We start from the raw sequence: 23,038 nt of genomic DNA on the forward strand, positions 1-23,038 counted from the left end.
TCAGGAGGAAAACGGCCCTGGGCAAGAAATGAGACCTTGTGGGCTGAAGCATCAGGTGATCTGCTTCCTCCTTCCGATGATGCCAGCGGCTTCTCCGAGAGCCTGTCTGGGGGCAGAAGGTGCTTCTCTCCGCCCCCCCCCCCCCAGCACAGTGCCTCTTCCTGGGTGCTCCCAAGGGCAGGGAGTCAGGAGGTGCGGTGCTCACAGACACCATCTCCAGGACTCGACTCCAGTACTGCATTGGGTGGATGAGCTCATGGGTCTGCTTGCCAGCAATGAGATCACGATCCGTCCGTGCCGGTGGGACTTTGCTCTGCCATCTCCTGTCGGGCTCCCCTCCTTGTGCCACAGACCTTGTATGCCCGGTGGAGTCCCATCCTGTTTCCCTGCTCTCGCTCTCCTTCACCATGTGACCAGCTCATCCTCCCTTCCCGCCATACCTCATCCTGACGGCATCTCCTCCCTCATTCACACCCATCATGTGCTGTCCTGAGGACCTCTGGGAGCTTTTCATTTTATTTCCCCCTCCACAATGATCTATTAAGTGCCTACTTAGGAGGCAGTCAGTGTACTGTTGGTTGTTAGTGGTGGCGTTTGTTATTCAGCCCTATCCAACTCTTGGTGACCTCATTTGGGATTTTCTTGGCAGACATACTGGAGCGGTTTGCCATTTCCTTTTCCAGCTCATTTTACAGATGGGGAAACTGAGGCAAATAGGGTTAAGTCACTGGCTGGGATCACATAGCAAGTAAGTGTCTGAGTCTGGATTTGAACTCAAGAAGATGAATTTTTCTGACTCCAGGTCTGTCACTATCTGCTGCACTACCAAGCTGTCCCAACAACAATAACGATAAAAACTGTTGGAGATACAAAGACAAACCCACTTGAAAACAACAGTTTTTGCCCTTTAGAAGTTCCTGGATTGGAGGGGTGGATGGGAAGGGAAGAGAAAACAAACAAATAAAAGTAAATACATAATAAACAAATAAAATAAATAAACAAAAACAAACAGGTAAATAAAATAAGTAAAATGTAAATAAAAAATAAAAAAAGGAAATATTACAATATTTGAGAAGTGAGAGAATTAGGGATGTGCTGGAGTCAGCTCAGCCTGGTTTACAAGAGCTATTCTTATATTTTCAGCATGAACATTTATACCTTGGAAACTGGCAAACACTTCAAGTCGGAGCTCAATTTATTGCTTTAGCATTCTTTAGATTTATGAAAACGATGAAGAAAATGTTAATGATGCGGATTACATTTGAAAAGTGTTCCATGTGAATATATCTCTCCCAGGCTGTAAACCAGCAGGCTACTGGAGAGGGTCCTCACAGTTAGGGGCTAATGGTAGTGTTGGCGATAGATGCTTCCTGTAGGAAATGGCATCTGAGCTAAGTCTCGAGGAAAGCTTATTATCTGAAAAACAAGAGGGGAAGAGAGATTACACTCCAGATGGGGAAGATACCCCATACAAAGGCATATATAGGGAAGCCAATGAAAGTTCTTGAGTAGAAGAATGATGTTAGACTTATCTTTTTTTTTTAACCCCTTACCTTCTGTCTTGGAATCAGCACTGTGTATTGGTTCCAAGGCAGAAGAGCGGTAAGGGCTAGTCGGGGGTCAAGTAACTTGCCCAGGGTCACTCATCTGGGAAGTGTCTGAAGTCAGATTTGAACCTAGGACCTCCCATCTCTAGGCCTGACTCTCAATCCACTGAGCTACCCAGCTGCCTCCTAGACTTAAATTTGTAAGAGTATTTTGGCACTTATTTTGGGGCCCATAGAAGGTAGCTTCTGAGGGCCCTTCCTCACCTTTGAGAATATGAGAATCATTGGAAGATACAAACTAGGCCAAAGATATATGGTCTTTCAGGTTGTTTTCATTGTGTGGTTATTTCATTTTGGAGGCAGTAGTATCACATATTGTTTATACTTCAATCTTTCAGGTGCCCACCTTCTCTTGTTTCTCTGTCTCTCTCTCCCTCTCTCTGTCTCTCTCTCTCTGTCTCTGTCTCTCCCTCTCTCTGTCTTTCTCTCCCTCTCTCTGTCTCTCTGTCTCTCTCTCTGTCTCTCTCTCCCTCTCTCTCTCTGTCTCTCTCTGTCTCTGTCTCTGTCTGTCTCTCTCTGTCTGTCTGTCTGTCTGTCTCTCTGTCTCTGTCTCTCTCTCTGTCTCTCTCTCTCTCTCTCTCTCGCTGTCTGTCTGTCTGTCTGTCTCTGTTTCTGTCTGTCTCTGTCTCTCCCTGTCTCTGTCTCTCTCTTTCTCCCCTCTGTGTTTCTCTGTGTGCGTCTTTCTCCTCTCTCTGTCTCTCTCCCCTTGTTTCTCTCTGTCTGTCTGTCTGTCTGTCTGACTGTCTCTGCCTCTCTCTGTCTATCTCACACTCTCACACTCTCGAACTCACTCACTCACTTTCATTCTTAATTCAAGTTTATTGATATTTTTGGGTTTCTTACATTACCAGAATTTCTCCCAGTCTCTCTCCCTTCTGCCTCCCAGAGCCATCCTATGACAGTAGCATTTTAAAGAAAGAGGAATTAGAGAAAAATGATAACTTTTGCTGATTTTTCTCTTCCTCATTTTCATTGTGTTATGATCTGAAGAGCAGGCATTTAATATTTCGACTTTTCTGCATTTGGAGGTTTTTATACCCTGATACATGGTCAATTTTTATGTAGATGCCATGCATTGCTGAGGAAAATGTTTATTTCTATTTAATTCTCAGAGGTCTATCATATGTAACTCTTCTAGCATTCTATTCATCTCCTTAATTTATTTAATTTTAGATTTATCTAGTTTTGCTATAGGAAAGGTGAGGTTCCCCACTAGTATAGTTTTATTATCTATTTCCTTCTATAACTCATTTAACATATCCTTTAAGAATTTGGATGCTGGTCCATTTGACACATATGTATTTAGTATCAATATGACTTAATTGTCTGTGTAACCTTTTATCAAAATGTAGTTTCCTTTCCTATGTCTTTTAATTATATCTATTTTTGCTTTTGCTTTATCTGATATCATGATTGCTACCGTCTGCTTTTTAAAAAACTCCAACCGAAGCATAAATACATCCTGCTTCACTTCCTTACCTTTACTCTGTGCATGTCTTTGTTTCAATTGTATTTTTGAAAACAACAATTGTAAGTTTCGATTTTTAAATCCACTTTATTATCTGATTCCATTTAATGAATATCCCATTCACATTCACAGTTATGACTAATTGTGTATTTCCCTCTAATCTATTTTCCCTATTTGTCATTCTCTCGTTTTTTTGTCATTTGTCATTCTTTCTCTCTCCCTTTCATTCTTTCACTCCTCAAAGGTGTTTTGCTTCTGATCATTACTTCTCCTAATCCTCCCTCCTTTTTATCAGCCTCTGTTTATGTCCTCCTGGCCTCCTACTTTCCTGTGTGTTAAGATAGATTTTCATACCCAAGTGAGTGTGTATATTATTTCCTCTTTTAGCCAATTCTGATGAGAGTTAAGTTTCACATTGTCTGCCACACCCCCATCTTCACCTCCACTATAAAAGTTCTCACATCTCTTTTTTTGTGAGATAATTTACCCCATTCTGCCTTTCCCTCTTTTCAACCCTTAATTTTGTTTTTTTATGAGATATCATCCCATCACAGTTAACTCACACCTGTGCCCTCTTTATATAAACTCCTTCTAACTGCCTCAGTAATGTAAAGTTCCTAGGAATTGCAAGTATCATCTTCCCATGTAGGAATGTAAACAATTTAACCTATTGAATACCTCATGATTTCTCTTTACTGTTTACCTTTTTATGCTTCTCTTGAATCTTCTTTTGGAAAGTTAGGTTTTCTGTTCAGCTTTGATCTTTTCATCAGAAATGCTTGAAAGTACTCAATTTCATTAAATACCCATTTTTTTTTTCTTCAGAAGAGTAATTCTCAGTTTTGCCAGGTTGATGATTCTTGGCTATAATTCTAACTTCTTTGTGCTCCAGAATATCATATTTCAGTTCCTCTGATCCCTTAATGTAGAAGCAACTAAGTCCTTTATTACCTTGGTTGTGGCTCCATGATGTTTGAATGTTTTTTCCTGACTGCTTGCTGTGTTTTCTCCTTGCCTGGGGACCTCTGGAATTTGACTATAATATGCCTTAGAATTCTCATTCTAGGATCTCTTTCAGAGATGATCAGTGGATTCTTTCTATTACTATTTTTACCCTCTAGTTCTAGTATATCAGGGTAGTTTTCTTTCCTAATTTCTTAAAATATGAAGTCTATCTAGACTCTTTTATTTTTTTGGTCATGGCTTTCAAATAGTTTAATAATTCTGAAATGTTTTCTTGTTGGTCTGTTTTCTAGATCAGTTTTTTCCAGTGAGATATTTTATATTTCCTTCTATTTTTTAGTTTTAAAGTTTTAAAACATTTAAAAAATAAAATATTAAAATAACATTTTTTTTTAAATTGGAGAAGGCAGATGAGGTCCTGAAGAGGGCCCCTTCCCCCAAGCTATCCTGAATACAGTGGAAGCCAAAGCTCCTTCTGCTCTTCAACTGTGTTGAGAGCTGTTCTGGCATTCTTGAAGAGCCTCTTTCTGATGTAGTGGCCTTACTATGAATTAACCTTTCTACACTGAAAATCTTGCCCACTAAGAAACTGTCTTTGTCTCCTTCTTTCCCTGAGGGAGCAAGCAGGAGCTTGGGAGGGGGGTCTTTGGGGAGCATTGCACTCTGCCACCCACTGGAGGAGGGAGATAGAGGCCCACCACCAAGGATCACTCTGATTACTGGCATGCATTTAACCTAATCTCTTTGCTGTCCAAGGTCAGATTTGTAAAGTTTTCTGCTGCATTTCTACTCTGATTCTAGGCCGAGACCAGTCTGTAGCACCAGGCATATATATATATATATATATATATATATATATATATATATATATATATATATATATATATATATATATATATCCTCATGCTTGGGAGCATTATTTTATTTTATTCTTTCTTCATACCTTGTGGAGTCATTAGCTTTCATTTGCCCACTTCTAATTTTTATAGAATTACTTTCTTCAGTAAGCTTTTGTATTGCCATTTCCTTTAGGTCTCTTCTGCTTTTTAAAAAGTTATTTTCTTCAGTGAAATTTTGTACCTCTTTACTCTCTTTTATGTCTCCTTACCAAGCTGCTGACTTTTTAAAAAATGATTTTACTTTATCACTCTCATTCCTTTTCCAAATTTTTCTTCTACCTCTCTTATTTGATTTTTTAAATCCTTTTTTTGAGTTCTTCCAAGAATTTTTTTTTTGGGGGGGCAACACTAATTCACATATTTTTCTGAGGTTTTGTGTGTAGCTGTTTCAACACTGTTGTCCTATTCCAAGTTTGACCTTTTATCTTTCCTGTCATCATAACTTTCTATGATCAGAATTATTTTGTCATTTTCTTATTTTCTCAATTTATTATTGATTGATGTTTAACTGTATATTAAAGTCATACTCTGTCCACAGGGGTGGAAATGGGGCTGTCACAAGCTTTAGTGTGTGTTTGTGTTTGTTTTCAGAGCTAATTTCTGAGGACCTGTAAGTTTTCAGTTTTTCCAAGGTGGTATAATCTAAGGAAAGGTGTGATCACTGGTCTTCTGGCTTGTACTCTGGTCTGTGAGTTACCACAAGCACTCTTTTCCATCTTGGAACTATGACTTGGGTTCTCCCTCCTGCTAGAGTCCTGCATTCAGTGCCAGAAGAAGGTTCCCTGTTATCTCCTGACCATTTGTCCCATCCTCTAATTGTCTATGGGCTGAGAACTCCAGAAGCCACTGCTGTTGACTCAATAATCACCCTCCTTCCCCCTGCTCAACCCAAGCCTACTGCTGGCTCACTGGGGTACAACTTCTGATCTGCATTCTGCTCTTTCATGAAACAGACCTTTCTTGTCAATCTTTTAAGTTGTCTTGGGTGGTAAAATTATTTCACCCGTGGTCTTTTGTTCATTTTACTGCTCCAGAATTTTGAACTGTTAATTTAATATTGTTTGGTAGGGAATTTGGAAATCATCAGTTAAGTCTCTGTCTTTATGATGCCATCTTGCCTCTTCCTCCAATTCAAGTGTCTTTTCTTCATTTTTTAAAAAAGTAAATATTTAGGGACAGTTCATTGCTCTGTAGTTAGAGAGTCAGGAGGATCTGGGTTCAAAATGGCCTCAGACACTTCCTACCTGTGTGACCCTGGGAAAGTCACTTAACCTCATTTGCCTAGCCCTTGCCCTCTTGTCTTAGCATTTTTACTAGAACAAAAAGGATTTTAAAAATGTTTATTGCTATCTTTTTACATAATTTACATATCATCATGTATCCTTTGCCCCATCTACTTGTAGAAAACAGTATTTTACTATGAATATAAAAAGAGGAGAGAATAGGCTAGCAAAATTAAGCAATCTATTGACATGACATGTAATATTCTCGACCCAGGAGTCTCTTCCTCTTCAAAGAAGCAGGAGGAGATGTTTTGCCATTCTTCTTTTCTGTGGCTGTGCTTAGTCATTGGAACTTTGCACCATATGGTTTTTGTTATTTTATTTTTGATTTGTCCATTTCCATTTCCATTATTATTGTGCATATTCATGATTGTGCCTTCATAATTCCAGTTCTTTGGAGACTATTGCATAGACAAAATTTTCAGTTCAGTGTAACAAGTACTGGGGTAGATAGGGAACATAAAAAGACAAAAATGAAAGAATTCTTGCCCTCAGAGAACAGACATATATGAACACACATATTCATTCATACACACACACACACACACACACATATATGTAGATGCAGAATTCATCCACTGGCACATATTCCACCCCATTTGCACATACCCGAAATGATAACGGGGAAAATGGCCATATAGAGTTTTTAATTTAAAAAATTAAAAATAAACATTTTATTACTTTCCACTGGGGAAAAAATGAATTAAAAACTGATTATCAACTCTATTGAAATTAGAAACAAAAACAAATGGTGTGAGAGAAAAGGTGTTAAGTGGGAGGAAAAACTCACACCCGCAAATAAGAGATTAAATAACTCCCACATAATCACATAGCTTTGTGGTTCTCTTCTGCCTTAGAAGAGGTAGGGCACTTACTCTAAAGGTGGTAAGCATAATTCTTTCCTGTTCCAGAAACCAAGACATTTGATGTCTTCTTGGAGGGCTGTGGGCTTGTTTCACTCTTACAAAGATGGTTCACTTGTTCAGAAAATACAGCCATTTGGTTCAAATGTTCTTAACATCATCCAGAAGCTTCTCAAGCTCACAAGAACTAGCTTCCACACATCCGTGTTCCCTCTTGTGGGAGCCATTACTGGAGGACTTGGACCTGGAATGAGAGACATTGAGGGAGTACTGGAGTTCCATCCAGTAGGTCAGGCCTTCTTTCTACCTGGTTCCTCTTTCCCTAAGCATGTCGTATTTGGAAGGCATGGAATTGGAATGCTCTGACAAGTTCTCATCCCAGTTCAGAGCAGGCCCTGGGTTTGTTAACACTGCCTCTAAGTCCTTGATCTCTGACCTTGGTACCACAGAGATAGTTGTGTAATTCATGTACCAGGCACTGTATTGGGACTGAGTTCACAAAGACAAAAGCAGAATGCCCCTGTCCTCAAGAAGATGACATTCTACTGTAAGAAATCAATATGTAGACAGATCAATCAGTCAACAAGCACTTATTAAGCACCATCTTTGTGCCCAGCACTGTGCTAGGCACTGGGGATACGAAACCAATACATGAAACAATCTCTCCCCATCAGAAGATTATATTCTAAAAGGTGAGATGGTAAAAAAAAATACACGGAAATATATACAACACAAATATAAAAGAAAACTATCCTTTATTACGAAAGATTAAATCTAATTTTTTCCCACTTGCTTCTTCGATCTTGTTCCTATTTCCTTCTAATGCTACCCTTTCTGTGTTTCCCCAATCACCTAGACAATTAACATCTCATCAATGTTAAAGTAATTAATTTCTACAAAAGGATATCCAACTTCATTCTATTTATATTTTCCATCCCAATTCTTTTTCACTTGTTCATTCTTTCATTTCCATCTCATCTCATCCTAGCACTGTTTAATTGAAAAGCTTAGAGAATTTAATTTCCTATGAATTCGTTTGGTCTGAGAGCTATGCCAGCCTCGCAGGCCAGGAAATGTTGGGTAGCATTTGTAAAATGTGAAATACTGCCAGCTTTAAGCCTTAATCCCAAGTGCCCAAATCCCAGTCAATTCAGGAAGATTCGAGCAGTGGTTCTCATGTCACTATCAAATGGACAGAATGGAATCCAATGAGACAGCCTGGTTGTTGAGGGCCATATGTAGGAGGTCATTATCTCGATAACCAAGGCCTTTATTGGGTGAAGAGTGATGGCAGTGTCTGTTCCCTCTCCAAACTCCCTTTCAGTTAGTTGATCACCCTCTTCCAGCAAACACATCCTACAGAACTCTTCTTAGAAGGTAGATGCTTCCCGGAGTCTCCTGGTTAAGGATCATGTAATCCCCAAACAGAATCTTCTTCATGGTGACGTAAAGGTTTTGAATCACAGAATTTGGAGTTGTAAGACCTAAAAAGTGGACAACTAGTCCAAGCTGTACTCTTAAAGAGTTACTCACCAAGACATTCCTGACAAGTGGCCATCTAGTCTCTGCTTGAAGACCCCAAAGGAGGGGCATTTACCATCTCTCGAGTCAGACCATTCTATTTTTATGACAGCTCCAATTGTCAGGGAGTTTTTCCTACCACCTATTCCAAGTTGGCTTGCTTGTAACTTCCACTCATGGCTTCAGGTTCTACTGAGTGATCATTGTAGTTGACTTGAAATCATCAATTATGACCAATTCTGCAGTAGACACGGACAAGTCCCCACGGACAGCTTGGATTCCGTATCTACCCTGCAGATTTTGATTGTAGCTTACATGCCCTGTTCCATTCTGTCTGGGCAGAATGGGCGTTGCAAATTGCAAATGCATTTCCCCAGAAGCCAGGAATGCAAGAGTGATGCCCACTCAAGCATATAATATACAACCCCGGGAACTTCAGGTCGACAGGAAGCCTTTGGCAGTCATCCACGGGGTGGGATTTTTCTGTTTCCCAGCTCCATGCTCTTGCAATGAACAATGAACGATTGAGAACCAATCATTGCATTCCTTCACAGTTTGAGATGTGATGTAGTTTATCCCCAGCTAACCTGAATTCCATTACTCATCCCTCTTGGTGAGATTTGGTTCAGATCTATACCTATGCTGTGCCCTGCAGGAGCAAAAGAATGACAGGGTACACTTTTTGCCTGTGAAGAGCCTGAAGTCTTAATGAAAGAAGCAAGACATGCTGATGTGAGGAAGTCACATGCCCCAGGTTGGGAGATTTTTAAAGAATGTTGTTTCTTTAATAGCTCTACTATTTTATAGATGGGGAAAGAGAGGCCTTGAGAGGGAAACCTTACCTAAAGTTAATATATAAATGATTCAGACAGTGTTGTGCAATGGAAAGAGCATTGACCCTGAAGCCAGAAGTCACAGAATCAGGATTTGAACCTGAATCCTCTGGCTTCAGGACTTGATGGCTTCTAAGATTCCTTTTGATCCCAAATCTTGGAGCTTGGGCTCTTAGGAATGGGATTAATAGTAAAGGCAGCAGATGTTTAGAGGAAGGGAAATGAGATGTGGACAGAATGTTGGGGATGGATTCACAGAGGAGAAGGGACTTGAGATGAGTGTCAAAGATTAGGTAGGATTGGAGAGGTAAAGAAGAGTGCACAATGGGCTTCCTGCTAAAGAATCTCCCCAGAGGGTTGGCGCTGTCACATCCTTTTGGAGATAAACAAATCAGTCTCTCAACATCTAACTCATGTGGAGTTAGAACCCTATCATTAGACAATAGGGAGAATTTTTTTAGCACCCATTGTTTTTAAATAATTTTGTTAGGGGAAGAGTATTCACTTGTATTCCTCCACGGAATTCTTTATCTTGGAGTCCAAGGACAGGCAGCAAAGAATAAAAATAGCTGCATTTCCTATGGAGCTAGCAGGGACACAGAGATAAGAGAATCCTGTGGCTTCTTGAGAAATTATACTCCCTGAGACACTCAAGGCTTCCAGAAAGGTCTCCTGAGAAAGAAAAAGTGCAGATCTCTGTGAAGTCTGATGAAATTATAAACGGGGAGAATGCTGTTTCCTCTTCTGCCCATCAGTTCTGACCATTGTTGCTGACCAGCAAAAGATGCCAATTATTTCAGGCTTGGATGCATCCAGATCAGACCATGCTATTGACACAGAAAACTTAGGTCAGAAAATTATTTGAAAATGATCTGACCAGGTATCCTTGTAGGGATGATGAAGAGATGTGAATTAGATGATGGTATACTTGTTAGGTAACTTGAATAAGAGAGGCAGTATGGCAGAGTTGATAAAGTTCTGGATTTGGGGTCAGGGAAGTCTGGATTCAAATGTTGCCTCTGATGCTTTCTACTTCTGTGACCACGGGCAAATCAATGAACCTTTATAGATCTCAGTTTTCTTGTACACGAAATAAGGAGGATGGACCGGAGGACCTCCTAGGTCAGACCCAAAGAATAACCATTAATGATGCAGTGTCTCTTTGGAATATCTCTAGTGGAGTGCTCCAAGGATCTATTTTTGTCAATGCTAAGGATGCTACAGATTTTTCAAATTTGAAGGTGATTCAGAATTGGAAGGGACAATGAACATATTCAATGATAAAGCTCAGGATCAAGAAATGCTGTGGGGGCTAAAGTATCTCTGAAGAGTGACCACAAGGAAAATGTCTCAACAGGAACTTGCTCTGGTCCTTTGACAGTGTAATAGGTTTTTAAATCGAGTCCAATTTGTTCCCAAGTTTGCAAGTCAACCCAAGGACTACAAATTTGAATGAAGTCCAAGAACTTAGCCAACTGTGACTTGTTTGTTTTTTTAACTTTTGCTCCTCTTTTCTGAGGAGTGTGCTTAATTTTCCCAGTAAGTAGCTTTCTTTCTTTTGATTCACTGTGCCCCATTTTCTTTTTAACTTCTCAAAAGTTCTGAATTTATCCACCCCTCCTTACCTATACTCACTTACAGGGGGTCTGAAGCACCCTGGGTGGGATCCTAACCATCTGAAATTGGAGAGAGCCTTTTGTTCCGAGGGGCCTTTTTTATCTGGGGAAGGGGGGCTTACCTAGTCAAGAGTCCCTGGTCCTGGGCACCAGTTGATGTGGGGTGGGCCAGCCTCCCACAGGGGATGGGGTCTTGGAGGTGGGATGGTGTTGGCAAAATGATGGATGGGACACAGATTTCACATTTCAACCCTCGGCACAGGTTTCAGAGGATAGACTGCTCCACCTTGGCTGAGGCCTGGCTTTATTTTATATCCTCATAATCACACTTGGCACTACATGATCACACTACTTGGCACACAGTTTAATTCTCAACATACATGTTTCCATGGAACCTCACAACAGACAGGAAGCCTAGGGAGATGGTCAATGAAACATTGTTGCTAAGTGCAGGATCAGAGGGTAAAATCAATGTGACCCAGATATAGGTTAGGGAATTCAGAGCACAGATTTGCCAGAAGTTTTTATGCCTAGAAAAGAGGGTCCTACCTAAGTGGGTATATAAGAATCCTTAGGTTTAATTTTGTAAGTGTGCTCTCCTGGTAATAACCTAGGGTAATAGAGTGGGGACATCTGTATTAACCCTGCAATCATGTTGCTCTCATCTGTTTTTCCTGGGGTTAAGTAAGAATAATAATCATGGCAATTCCAATAATAAGGGGATGTTAATAATGAAAGTCACTTAGGGGGGGTTTCAGAGGGTGTTTCCATCCTTCCTGGGAGCTGCTTTGCAGTCCCTGGTTTCCATGTGGACTGTGTCAAACAGCATGGTCTTTGATTGCTCCTGGCAAAGAAAGATCTCATTGGACTTGAACTATTGTCTAGAATGAGTGTGGAGATGTGATGGAGAAGTCCAAAGTAGTGAATCCAGGTGGGAGATGAAGAAATGGCTGGCCTAGGCCTCCTCCTTAAGTGGAGGTTTCAGAGCTCCTGATTTTATTCTCCAGTCAGAGGTATAAAGGGTATTATTGATGAAATGTGAATACAAAGGCTGATTTGATCTCGCAAGATGATAAGATTTCCCAAAGATAAAGTTTCTGGGAGCATGATGGAAGATTTCAGAAGTCTTCCAGCTGGAAACTGGGCAAAATCGTTGAAAAACAGGAGAGAGAAATGTAGAAAAGAAATTAGAAACAAACTGGGTGCCCATCAGTGGAGGAATGAATGGTTGTATATGAGTACAATGGAATATTATTGCACAATAAGGAAGGACCTAAGGGATGAACTCAGAGAAAATTGAGAAGACTTCGATGAACTGATGATGCATAGTGAAGAACAGAACAAGGAGAACAATTGATAGGATGACTACCATAACATTAAAAAAATAACTTTTATGATCTTTGATGTCAGTGAAATGTATTCTGTAGGTAGAGGGCCATCACGTTGCATGTAGCCCAACTGTATAAGCTTCAGCCAATTCACTCATGGTTTCATTGATGATGATGAAGTATCTTCATGAATATTTAAAGTGACAACTAAGGGGGCCAGATGGTGTCAGCTGTTTTCTTCTTGCTTAGAAGCATTGATCACAAGTATCCCAAGTAGAGGGAAAAACCCAAATGACCTATATGTTCAAAACAAGAGGAAGGAGAGAAGAATTTCCTAATTACTTATTCCTGAAATTTATGGCTATTCCCAATAATACCTGAAAAGGCTGATATATGGTACAGTGAATAGAATACTAGGCCTGGAGTTAGGGGCTTCTGAGTTCACTTATTCTTACGTGACCCTGGTATAAAAACTAAAATTAATATATAATAATTTCAATTTTACATTTTATAAAATTTATTAATAATCACTAGAAGTAACAAAATAAAACCATGTGCCCATGACTAATTTACTTGCTCAAACAGCCCGCTCCACCATAGTTGCCTACAGGAAGGAAAAAGAGGGCTAGCCACAGAATACCACCCTATTTATCCCCTGTCTACATCAGCATGTAATGACAGGAAGTCGGTGGGCTCCTGGGAAATGTAGTTCAAAGGCAAAAGATTTCCAATTACACACTGGACAAGTCACTTATCTCCTGTTTGCCTCAGTTGCTTATCTATAAAATGGGGATACTTTGGAGAAGGAAATGGCAAATCACTCCAATATTTTTGTCAAGAAAATCCCACAAATAATCAGAAATGACTAAAATGACAGAATGAGATTGAGACTTTGTACACTTAAACCACACTTCTGCTTGAGTCAAAATCATCCCCATAATAATATTTTGGTCCTCTTTAGTTATGAAGGACAACAAGCAACAATCAGCCAATCATGGGGGGTAGTTAAGAAGCTGGTTCTGGAGTCCGAGAACCTGGGTTCAAGTCCCTCCTCCAACACTAACAATGTAACTTTGTTCCTTTGGCCTCATGTCAAATGAGGAGGTTAGATTAGATGATCTCTAAAATCCCTTCCAGCCACAAGTTTATGATCCTGTGATACCAAGTTGGTCCCACTGAACCTCAGTTTCTCCATCTGTCAAATGAGAAGCTTAGATTAGATGGCCTCTGAGATTCCTTCTAGCTTTAAAACCTAGGATCCCATTTGGGAAAAAAAAAAAAAAAAATATATATATATATATATATATATATAGTGGGGCAATGGGAAGAATAGTGAAGGTCTGAGTTCTAGCCCCTAGATCAGACATCAATGACTCTGGGCAAATCACTCTACCTCAGTTTCTTTACCTTTCAAGATAAGGAGGTTGGAATAGATGACTTCTGACTCTTTGGACTCTGAAGCTTGCTTAGCCCTTCAGTGAGGGCCCATGTCTTCTCCTTTTGGATCCTCCCTCACAACCCTTTACATTTTCCTAACGTATGGCAGGCCCACTCCTAGCTGTCCATAAGTCCCTAATATGGAGAGATACATCCAGCGTGTTTAATGCCCTGGAAGCCTTTTCCTGCTTGTTTAAATATCTCAAGGATAACAGTGGGACATTCAGGCTGCTATCTTGCATTACTGCCCTCTTCATTTTCTAGCCCTCTTGATTTCTGGTCATTTCCTTCATACCAAGTTCTCAATACATGTTATCCATTGTCATAGGATGAAACTCTGAAAGACTTCCTCCATGGCTAACTAGATGAACAAATCTTATTAAAGCACTTGTCCTCTGTGAGATTTGTGCCAGACACCCACCCTGATAGACAGTAATTTATTTATTTATTTGGATTTTCAAAACTTGCCTTTTATTTTTAATTTTAATTTTTAATTTCAAATATTGTTCCTTGGTTACAAAAATCATTTTCTTTTCCTCCCTCCCCTTCCCCCACCCTCCCCATAGCCAATGCACAGTTTGACTGGGTATTGCATGTGTTCTTGATCAGAACCTCTTTCCATGTTGTTGGTATTTGCAATAGGATGTTCATTTAGAGTCTATTTCCCCATTCATATCCCTTTTGACCCATGTCATTAAGCAATCGTTTTTCTTTAGTGTTTTTAACTCCCACAGTTTTTCCTCTGGATGTGGGTGGTGTTTTTTCTCCTGTAACCCTCTGGGTTGTTCAGGATCGATGCATTACCACCAATGGAGGAGTCCATTATGTTCGATTGTACCACAGTGTATCAGTCTCTGTGTACAATGATCTCCTGGTTCTACTCCTCTTGCTCTGCATCACTTCCTGGAGGTTGTTCCAGTTCACATGGAATCCCTCCAGGTCATTATTCCTTTGAGCACAATAGTATTCCATCACCAACATGTACCACAGTTTGTTCAGTCATTCCCCAATCAAGGGGCACCCCTTATTTTCCATTTTTTTGCCACCACAAAGAGCACAGCTATGATTATTCTTGTACAAGTCTTTTTCCTTATTATCTCTTTGGGGTACAAACCCAGCAGTGCTATGGCTGGATCAAAGGGCAGACAGTCTTTTATTGCCCTTTGGGCATAGCTCCAAATCGCCATCCAGAATGGTTGGATCATTTCACAACTCCACCAGCAATGCATTAATGTCCTGACTGTGCCACATCCCCTCCATTACTTTCCATAGCTGTCATGTTAGCCACTCTGCTAGGTGTGAGGTGATACCTCAGAGTTGTTTTGATTTGCATCTCTCTGATTATCAGAGATTTAGAGCACTTTTTCATGTGCTTATTAATAGTTTTGATTTCTTTAACTGAAAATTGCCTATTCATGTCCCTTGCCCATTTATCAATTGGAGAATGACTCGATTTTTTGTACAATTGATTTAGCTCTTTATAAATTTGAGCAATTAGACCATATTCAAATGAAAACAAAAAGATTGTTTCCTAATTTGTTGCTTCCCTTCTAATTTTGGTAGCATTGGTTTTGCTTGTACAGAAACTTTTTAATTTGATGTAGTCAAAATTATTTATTTTACGTTTTTGTGACTCTTTCTAGCTCTTGCTTGGTTTTAAAATCTTTCCCTTCCCAAAGATCTGACAAGTTTACTATTCTGTGTTCGCCTAATTTGCTTATAGTTTCCTTCTTTATATTCAAGCCATTCACTCATTTTGAATTTTTCTTGGTGTAGGGTGTGAGGTGTTGATCTATTCCTAGTCTCTCCCACACTGTCTTCCAATTTTCCCAGCAGTTTTTATCAAATAGTGGATTTTTGTCCCAAAACCTGGGATCTTTGGACTCATCATAGACTGTCTTGCTGAGGTCACTTACTCCAGTCTATTCCACTGATCCTCCTTTCTGTCTCTTAGCCAGTACCAAATTGTTTTGATGATCACTGCTTTATAATATAGTTTGAGATCTGGCACTGCTAGGCCACCTTCCTTTGTATTTTTTTTTTCATGATTTCCCTGGATATCCTTGATCTTTTGTTCTTCCAAATGAACTTTGTTATGGTTTTTTCTAATTCCATAAAAAAGTTTTTTGGAAGTTCGATGGGTATGGCACTAAATAAATAGATAAGTTAGGGTAGGATTGTCATTTTTATTACGTTAGCTTGTCTTATCCATGTAGACAGTAATTTAGATAAGATTCTTTTCCTGCCTTCCAGCTGGTCTGAAGGACCATTTTTCTTTTAGCTCCTTCTTTATCTCCAAGTCTTTTGATAAGCTGTAGAACAGGATATAAATGTTTCCCATGATTATGCAGAACATCAAGACTAGGTGAGAGAGCTCTGGTCTTGGAGACCTGAAAACTTGGGTGCAAATTCTGCCTCTGACACAAATTAGCTGAGTGGTCACACAGACGGCTTCATTTTCTTAAGCTTCAGTTTCCCCACCATAAAATAGAGTTAATGTGATCTTTTTGGTACCTATCTCGAGTGAAATAGATTCTATAAAGCACCCTTTTGCAGTTTTTTTTAAATTATGAACCTAACAAACAAGTATTTCAATATATAAAGAACAGTAAAGAGACGATGAATATGCCTCTTGGGTATAGTTTGTTAAAAAAGGGGGCATATTAAATTGAAATTGTCCTGTTTGGATATTTTTCCTTCTGAACTGTCGTGCAGTATTTTCTCTAAATTTAAACAATTTTTCAGTGATGCTCTTTTCCATTCTTTCGCTACCCACTAACGTCTTCTCCACAATCCTCCCTTTGCCCTCCACTGCAAGCACATCAACTCTGGAGTCAGAAGACCTGGTTTTGGAGGCGACTTCTGAGGCTTACCGTGTGGCACCTGCTTAGACCTCTGTCTCCTTCATGATAAAATGAGGAGGCTACTTGGGGGAGTTTTGAGGCCCCTTCCACGTCCAGACTGTGAGCCTATGGAGCGCCTCTAGGCTCTCTGGAACTCAGCTTCCTCATCTGTCAGATGAGGGATTGTCCTGGATGTCTCTGAGCTCCTAGCCGCTTCTGTAGCGAGCATCCATCCGAGGTACTTTGGGGCCAGGAAAGCACGATTTAGCGGTCAGGTATTATTATTGTTATCTCTAAGTGTTCTTAAGATAATCTGGATCACTTGTCTCTCAGGCCCGGATCATTAGCCAGCTTGTTTTCTCAGCCACTTTTCACCGTTAAAGACTGACTGTTTTATGAAGTAAGATGACTGATAATCTCCCCTCATCCTCTCTGTAATGTTTGCCACACAAGCCTCGGCTTTAAACCAATGTTCCTCTTGGCATCTTGGCTCTCCGCTTGACAGAGAGATCGGGTGTCTGCTGGCTCGAGCGGCTTCTGGGCTCTTTCTGCCTTCTGGCTTTATTGAAGGTCTTTGATTAGTTGAACTTCTTCAGGAAACAGTGATATCCCCATCGACCCATGTGATCAAGCCGTTGTTTTTCTTTTAAAACAGGAGGTCTTTTGTTCAAATCTGGTCTCAGATATTTCCTACTTGTGTGACCTTGGACAAGTCACTCAACCTCCATTGCCTAGCCCGTACCACTCTTCTGCCTTGGAACAAGTAGTTCTAAGTAGAACTGAGTAGTATTGCTTCTAAGACAGAAGGTAAGGAAGGGCTTAAAAAATCTCTCCTGTCATCTTTAAGAAATTGTATTGCCTCCTTCCTCTGTATTCTTCAAAGAGGTGGGGCACCATGGCTCTGGGGTACTGCATGTGTCCTTCGATGCTTGTTATTTTTGCCAAATGGTTTTTCTTTCCTTTCTTTAAAAAAATCTCAACGTTCTTTGTGGTAAAGGATGGGAAAGAGAAAGAAGAGAACATGCGTTTCCTCGGCATCTATGTGCCAAGCACTGTGCTGGGGAGATGGGGAGGGACAAGCTCACATGTGGAGGTGAAGCCTAGCCCTGGGGTCAGCGGGACTCGGGCTAACTTCAGACTTACTTGATGGTGGTTAGAGAGGCCAGAAGAGCCAAGGATCCTGGTGGCCACGGCCATTGGATATGGCTTCTGGCGTACCGAGGCTACAGCAGAAGAGGCTGAGGGCACAGGCAAAATGCTTACACAGGGCTTAAGACCTACGTTCTGTAGCCAACTTCCTAGAAGTTCCCTTCTCTTGACCTCTAGGGTCCCCAACACAGTGCCTACAAGGAAGCGATAAGCGGGGAAATGGCATGTTGGGCTGTGGTAGAGTGAACGTTAGGTAAGACCGCAGGGTGGTCCAGCAGCCAGAACACTCGATTTGGGTTCAGGGAATCTGGATTCAGATCTTATCTTTGTCCCCTACTAAAGCTTTCCGAGCCCAGGGATGCTCCGCTGTACCATGAGGGAGTTAAACTAGACTGGACTCCTCCTGAGGCCCCTTCTAGCTTTAGAGCTAGACCTTATGAAATCCAGAGCCATGTCTTGATTGGAGGGGGTGGGGATTACGATAATGGCTTCCCTTCTCAGAGCCTTCGTTTCCTCCAGATTTGCCCGTGTCCTCCTTCCTTAGACCACCCTGTATTTATTTCATTTACATACACTCACACTCACACACACACACTCACACACACACTGACACTCTCACACTCACACACTCTCACACTCATACACACTCTCACACTCACACACACTCTCATACTCACACACACTCTCACACTCATACACACTCTCACACTCACACACTCTCACACTCACACATACACTCTCACACTCACACACACACTCTCACACTCACATATACACTCTCAAACTCACACACACACACACACACACACGTCTCCCTCTCATAGAATGGAAGACCTCCGAAGGCAGGAATGGTTCCTTTCGGTCTTTGTATCCCCAGCATACAGCCCAGTTACTCGACGTTCTTGATTGATCGAGTGGGCCAGCTGGCGTCTTCAGGTCCCTGCCAGCTCTGACCTCGGATTCCACGAAGAAAGCCGATTTCGACAGCAAGTCTTGGGCCGGGTCCAAACTCAGCTGAGCTTCCTCTGCTGGCTCCATCCCTTTCCCGAGTGCTGGGGTTCAGTGCCATGCCCCCGGGGCCCTTCAAGAATTCTGATAACTAGCCAGAGACCAAGCTCTGCTCTTATCAATGTGGAAAAACAAAAGCCAGCCCTTTCCGCCGCTGTTATTAAGACGAATGCCTTTTCTTGTCTGCTCTCTGGGTTGTTGTGGCTCGTTGGATGGCTTTTGTAGGAGTGGAGAGATAGCTTTGTTAGCCAGAGAATCCAGTTACCCAGAAAGTCACCAGCTCGTGTTGTGCAGTGCTGGGTGGCAGCCTCTCCGGGCGCTCCCCTTGCCTGGGTGTCTCTTGGTGCATCAAGGTGGCCAGAGCTCTTTCTAGTCTTTCCAAGAGCAGCCTGAAGAAGCTCCCTTCAAGGAGGCCAGGCGGCCTGTCCCTTCCTCTCTCCTTGCTAGCCATGAGCACAGAGCTGCCATGCTTCTCCAGGAGCGGCAGCTGTGGGGTTACACCTGGCTTCCTGCCCCCATTGCTGCCTGTGCCAAGCAGGGGGAAGCATCGGGCCATCCCCGGAGACCTATTATCGGATAAAGCCCAGCTCAGCTCAGCCCCGCAAAAAACAAGCCCTCTTAACAAGGAAGACTCTCTGGCTGCTGTCTCTGTCCTCTGGTGTGTGGTTTAGAACCTCTTCTCCCTCAGAAGGGAAGAAACAGATTTCCTGAAGAGCAGTACTTTACCGGAAAAGTGAGTGTGATGGGATGAGGGTTGGTAAGGGAGGGAGGAACAGCCTGACTGGGGATCAAGGAGAGAAGAAGGGGCAGAGAGGACCAAAGGGAGGACAGTTTTATTCATTGGTTGGGTTAAGAACCTCACTGATTTCTGACCTGCTCTCAATGCCCTAAGACTGTAAGCTGCTTCTTCTAAATCCTTGCTTTCTGTCTTAGAATTGTTACTAAGTGGGGGGTTGGTAGATGGCTAAGTGGTTAGAGAGCCAGACCTGCAGATGGGAAGTTCTGGGTTCAAATATGGCCTTAGACACTTCCTAGCTGTGTGACCCTGGGCAAGTCACTCAACCCCCATTTCCTAGCTCTTACTGCTCTTCTGCCTTAGAACCAAAACAAAATATTGATTCCGAGATAGAAGGTAAGTGTTGAGAGAAAAAAGAATTGATTCAAAGTATCTGGCTCTCTCTCCACCGACCCAGCTAGCCACCCTTGAACATAAGCTTTTTGAGATCAAGGACAGTTTGATATTTGTCTGTGTGTCCCCAGAGCCTAGTAGGTCTTAGTGAATGCTTGTTGATTATTAGGAAGGAGTAAGTGTTGACGTTTAAGAGGAGTTACCAAGGGGGACTTCCGGGAGTAGAGGGGGGGAATATGGTAGTCAAAAGGATGCAAGAGGTATAAAGGTTTGGTGGACTGTCTTCTTGAAGAGACAGAGATGGGATTGTGAAAATCTGGAGTTAGAAGACTTCGTTTCAATACTTAAATAATTGTGTGACCTTTAGGAAGTCACTTTACCTAAGATCATGAGTCTTTTAAAAAGAGGAGGAAATGGAGGAGTCTTTTACATAGCAGGAAACTGAGGCTCAAGGGAGTTGGTGTGTGATATCACAAGATTTCAGGAGACAAGAGCTAAGATTTGAACCTAGTCATGAAATCATAGATTGAGAACTGAAAGAGACCTTCGAGATCAATAAATTCACTTCACTTAATTTGTATGTGGGAGATCTGAGGCCCAGAGAGATGAATTGCCCAAGGAGCAAGTGACAGAGCTGGGTTTGGAACTCTGACTCCACATGCAGACATCTTTCCAGTGCTCTCTACTCCCTCCAGCCTCTCTCAGCCTCAGTTTCCTTTGATAAAAGTAGATCATAATATGACCTACCTTACAAGGATGTCATTAGCTATATGCCTGGCAAACCTTTAAGGCTATAGATATGATGAATTATTATTATTAATTTCTAAAAATAAAATATGAAAACAGTTTCCCTCCCGTTGCTTTCTTCTGTCTCCCTTTCTTCCTTCCCTCTCTCCATAGATCCATTTCTAGTTTCATTCCATACTAGCTGGTCACAGAGATTAGGGCAGTGATGGTGAACCTTTTAGAGACCTTAGAGACTGAGTGCCCAAATTGCAACCCTCATGCCATATATAAGCCCCCTGCCTTGCCTCAGACAGGGGAGGAAGGAAGCATTCCCATTGGGCTGCTGGGATGGTGATGGGATAAATATCTCTAGGTGCATATAGAGAGAGGGAGGGAGCAGCCCCCTCCAGCATGTGTGCCATAGGTTCACCAGCATGGGACTAGGATCTTTTCTGGGCTGTTGCTAAGCATCTCTTAGTCTGGACCCCTTTCATAATGCCTTTGGAATTTAAGAATCAGATTTTTAAATGCATTAACTAAAACAGCAGTACTATAAAGGACATTACATTAATATTAAGTGATCAAAATGTTAAATCAATAAGTTTATGGACCCCAAGTTAAGAGTCCCTGTAGAGGTCTTTGCCTGATTATCCTTGCAGTCTCTTGGCATCTATGGTTCTAGTCTGTGCCTAGGTTTGGTTCCATGTTGCCTAGTAGTGTCTTATCCCATGGACATCCAACTTCCTAACCCACTCTTGGAGGCAAGGATGGGGAGAAGAGGAGAATCTGTGAGATTCTACCCTTTCCCCTGGCACAGCTCTGGTCCCCTCGCTTGTCCCTGGGTGGTGCTCCATCAAAGCTTGTCATATGACTGAATAATTTGGATGAGCATCAAACAGTTGAGGCTTTTGGTTGAGCAGGGCAAGGGCAGAAATGACTAATCTGAGATCTAGTGCTAAATTTAAAATAGGAATAATTTTAAATTGTTCATTCACAGCTTTCTGTAAAATGGAACACTGTGTATAGGGGGCAGCTGACTTGATGAATGAGAACATTTGTCATGTCCTTGTGTCGCCATACAAACCTGGCTCTTGGCCTCTAAATACCCAGAAGGTACCAAAGAGCCGACAAACACGATTAGGCATGAAATGGATTTTTTTTAGCACTGCTTCTGTCACCCGTAGATAAAAAAGGCGCCACAATGGTTGCCTTGTCCTAATTGTGAAATGCTGGCTACTACAGGCAGAAATAGTCTCTCTCAGTCTACATCTGCATGTTTGCAAGTTGTAGTTCTGGACAACAGAAATAACAGGAGGATCTTAATTCTGGTTTAGTCATTTGTTCCTTGTATGGTCAAAGGGCAAGACCCTCCCTGGGTCTCTGTTTCTGAGTTAAATGAAAAGATACAAAGAACTAGGTGATAAGATAATGGGCTCCATAGGAGGCAGCTAGTGATACGGGATTGAGTGTTGGGTCTGGAGTCAGGAAGGCTTGAGTTCAAATCAGGCCTGAGTTACTTTCTAGTTATATGACCCTGGGTAAGTCATTTAAATCCTCTTTGCCTCAGTTTCCTTCAGTGTAAAATGGGAATAATATACCTTGCAGATTTGTTGTGAGGATCAAATGAGATACTATTTGTCAAAATGCTTAGCATAGTGCCTGGCACATAGTAGGTCCCATATAGGTGTTGGTTCCTTGCCCCTTATTCCCTTGTAAATTTAGAGCTATTTTTTGTATTTGTATATTTATATTTACATACATTTTTTAATTTAAATTTTATTTAAATGGAGAAGAAATGCAGGGGAAAAGATCTTCTTTGGAGACTGATTGTTTAGAAACACATGTGCAGGTTAACCATCAAATAGCAATAAAAGCCAAGCACATCAGTGTGGTTCTTTACTTCATAAAGGACAACAAATTCTAGCCATTATCAGAAATATTCCAATTCAGCCATGATCATACTTTGAAAACAAGCTGCCTGTAAATCACAGGAAGTTTGTTTTCAAAAATCTATGTGGACTCCCATACATAAAGCTGAATCACGGAATCCTTTTCCCAATACCGATGAAATTCTTTGTAATAAGCATATCTGCTTGTGTTTGGCATTCGGTGTCCGTTTTCATAACTCGTGCTGCTGGGAGAAGAAAGAAGGGAGGGGACGCGGGGGCTCCGAGTGATCCTCCAGTTTGCTTCCTGTAAATTCTTGCCTAGCAAACCATTTCCTTTGAGGGGTTAATAACCTTCACTTTTCAAAAGCGAATCCTTCCTTTGTATCATGAAAGTAGGATGATTCACACAGAAGCATCTACAGGAAAGACTGACGTATTACCATATAAAAAAGCAACCTATATATTCTTCCAAAACA

General features: G+C 41.4%; 1 protein-coding gene across 6 annotated transcripts in view; it reads left to right on the forward strand.

Annotated features, from left to right (window-relative positions):
• ST6GAL1 (ST6 beta-galactoside alpha-2,6-sialyltransferase 1) overlaps positions 1–23,038 on the forward strand; it is a 148,199-nt gene that overhangs the window by 32,710 nt on the left and 92,451 nt on the right. Inside the window, exon 1 of one of the 6 annotated variants that reach the window (XM_007485926.2) lies at positions 19,236–19,551. The exons of the other annotated variants lie outside the window; for them this stretch is intronic. The gene's annotated coding sequence lies outside the window, so the exon portion shown is untranslated. Of the gene's footprint in view, positions 1–19,235; positions 19,552–23,038 lie in introns of those variants that run through there. 6 annotated transcript variants of the gene reach the window in all.

This window comes from Monodelphis domestica, chromosome 2, assembly GCF_027887165.1.
Source record: "Monodelphis domestica isolate mMonDom1 chromosome 2, mMonDom1.pri, whole genome shotgun sequence".
Classification (NCBI taxonomy): domain Eukaryota; kingdom Metazoa; phylum Chordata; class Mammalia; order Didelphimorphia; family Didelphidae; genus Monodelphis; species Monodelphis domestica.